This window comes from Zalophus californianus, chromosome X, assembly GCF_009762305.2.
Source record: "Zalophus californianus isolate mZalCal1 chromosome X, mZalCal1.pri.v2, whole genome shotgun sequence".
In the NCBI taxonomy this organism is placed as follows: Eukaryota; Metazoa; Chordata; class Mammalia; order Carnivora; family Otariidae; genus Zalophus; species Zalophus californianus.
Genome location: NC_045612.1, coordinates 33,852,072 through 33,855,001, shown reverse-complemented (window position 1 = coordinate 33,855,001; position 2,930 = coordinate 33,852,072). Strand labels below are relative to the sequence as shown.

The 2,930-nt window shown below is 45.6% G+C and overlaps 1 pseudogene; it reads right to left on the bottom strand.

The window, feature by feature from the left end:
* Positions 1–610: 610 nt before the first annotated feature.
* LOC113930483 lies at positions 611–1,100 on the bottom strand (annotated as a pseudogene).
* Between the last annotated feature and the right edge of the window lie 1,830 nt (positions 1,101–2,930).

Here is a 2,930-nt window from a genome sequence, read left to right as displayed (position 1 = left end):
GAATAGGTAAAGAACTCCAACAAGGAAACAACAACAAAAATAGAATAGCCTGATTTAAAAAATGGTCAAAGTCCTTGAGCAGACATTTCTCCCAAGATGATGTACAAAAACCCACCAAGCATATAAAAAGACACATAACTAACCATTAGATAAAGGCAAATCAAAGCCACAGTGAGATGTCATCTCATACCTCTCAGGACAGATACTATCAAAAAAGAAAAACTAGAAAATGACAAATGTTGACAAGGATGTGGAGAAACCCTTGTGCACAGTTGACGAGACTGTAAAATGGTACAACCACTCTGGAAAACAGTACGTGGTTCCTCCAAAATTTCAAAATAGAACTACCCTATGATCCAGCAATGCCACTTCTGGGTATATTCCCAAAAGAATGGAAAGCAGAGTCTCGAAGAGACAGCTGCACACCCATGTTCATAGCATTATTCATAACAGCCAAGTGGTGGGAGCAACCCAAACGTCCGTGGATGGATGAATGGATAATTAACACGTGGTATATACCTACAATGGAATTTTTTTTTTTTACCATATAATTATTTTTAATGTCCAGCATTTATAATATGAGGGCCAGGGCTTTCTCCCCAACTCAAGTTTACAAATTTTTGATTGGCTTGTGAGGCCAACAGGGATACTTCTCTTATCTAATTTGGTTTCTGGGAAGACTTCATTCAGGGGCTCAATGGTCATCTGATCAAATGGAATTATGTTCTGCATCTTCTCCAGCTCTTTTTCACATTCCTCAATCCCGGCTTTTGAGAGAGACAAAAACTCAGCACAACTTTTCACATTTTCTTTTTCTTCGGCATCTACCTGAGCAGTATATTTATCCTCTGGCATAGGAAACTTCAGGGCATTGAACTTCTTCTTAAAGTCCTCTACCAAGCCAGCCTTTGCCACATTGGCCTTGTAGTAAGCCCAGTCAATAGCAGGTGGATTCCCAGGGAGAGTGGCCAGTGTGGAGGTGAGGGGTTCATTCTAGGATTTCAGGGAGTTAGCAGTGGCCTTCTGGTTTGGGGCCTTATGATCTCTGCAAAACCTACCCAGTCAACAACGGCTTTTAGAGCAAGTTTTCACCCAACCATCTTTTTTTTTTTTTTTTAAGATTTTATTTATTTTTTTGACAGAAAGAGACACAGCGAGAGAGGGAACACAAGCAGGGGGAGTGGGAGAGGGAGAAGCAGGCTTCCCGCTGAGCAGGGAGCCCAATGCAGGGCTCGATCCCAGGACCCTGGGATCATGACCTGAGCCGAAGGCAGATGCTTAATGACTGAGCCACCCAGGAGCCCCTCACCCAGCCATCTTGAGAGCTTCACTGACCCTGGTGGCCCACAGTCCCCCCCAATGGACTATTTTTCAGCCTTTGAAAGGAAGGGACTCCTGTCACATGCTACAACATGGATAAACCTTGAAGACATTATGCTAATTGAAATAAATGAGTCCCAAAAAGTCAGTTTATGAGTCCATCTATATCAGGAATGTAAAGTAGTCAAATTCATACAAATAGAAAGTAGAGTGGTGGTTACCGGGAGCTGAGGGAAAGGGAAAAAGGAGAGTTGTTTGATGGGTATAGAGTTTAGTTTTTCAAGATGAAAACGTTCTGGAGATCTGTGGCACAACAGTGTAAATATACTTAATACTACTGAGCTGTACACTTAAAAATGTTTAGGATGGTAAATTTTATGTCATGTGTTTTTACCACAAAAAGGAAAACATTTTTAGACCATGTGCCATACAAAAACAGACAGCGGGCCAGACTTGGCCCACAAGTTGTAATTTGTCAACCCTTCCTCTTTGGCCCATCCTCCGGAAAGTTCTCCCAGGTTCCATGCTTAAGGGAGCTCTATACGGGAAGAATCACACAGCTTTGGAGAATGTAACAAAACACCTGTAACAACAGTGGGCGAAAGACCCCTTTCTTCTTTGAAGATTTGGCAGTGGATGCAGCGGTGGCAAGACTAGCAGAGCTGGAATGGGAGCCCTGAAGAGGAGACTGGATAGTGGTGGGGGGAGGACGTGTGAATGGTGAGGGATTTGAGAGCCTGCTTCGGGGAAGAAGAAGGTGTGTGGATGTTGACAGTCCATCACTCGCCTTACCCCCAGGATGGTGTAGTTTACTTGAACAAGAGTTCAGCCATTCACTTGCTGTGTCAACCTGGGCAAGTCAGTGCCCCTTGCCCTCCCTTTGAAAGGGGGAGGGTTGGACAACATCCCTGGGCACCCCTCCCAGGCTTAAAAACCATGAGACTCTTCTCCGACCAAGCTGACACAGTGCCAATGTCTTTATCCCTTCATTTGAGCAGCTTTAAAGACAGGAGACCCTCTGCGTCTCCTATGGAGTTTCCATTTTTTTTTTTGTTTGTTTGTTTACTCTAGTTAAGCAGGGGTAAAAAAACTAATCACAGTCTATGGAGTCCTGACTCACTCCATTTCCACAGCTGGGTCTTCTCTTGCTACCTCAAGCTCCCCTGCCCCTGGGGACCGGAGGAAATAGTGCAGACAAGGAAGGGACTTGGGAGCTGTTGTTAATGCGCCTGTCAGGCCCACAGCGGCAGTCTCCTCCCATTCACAATCTCTGACGTCTCTTCCAGTTCTATAACAAGAGTGGTTGGGGAGATGGGTCTTGTTTATAGGAAGAATGCAGGTCTCGGTGTTCACTTTGAAAAATTATCCTTCTGTGTGACAGCCTTGTCAAAAACAATGAGAGCCACCTTACTTTAGCTTTTTCAACACTTCCTCTGCTCCCCTCGGCCGTGACCGTGCAGGGAAAAGCAGGCGTTCAAAGGGAGTCCCAGCCAGGGCTTCCTCCTGCCAGTTGTTCACCAGGCACTGTGTTCCAGAAAGGAAGAGGCTGCCTCACTCTTGGCCTCTAGGGCGTTCGGGGAGAGGGCCTCGGGGAGCCGGGTTAGTCCGGT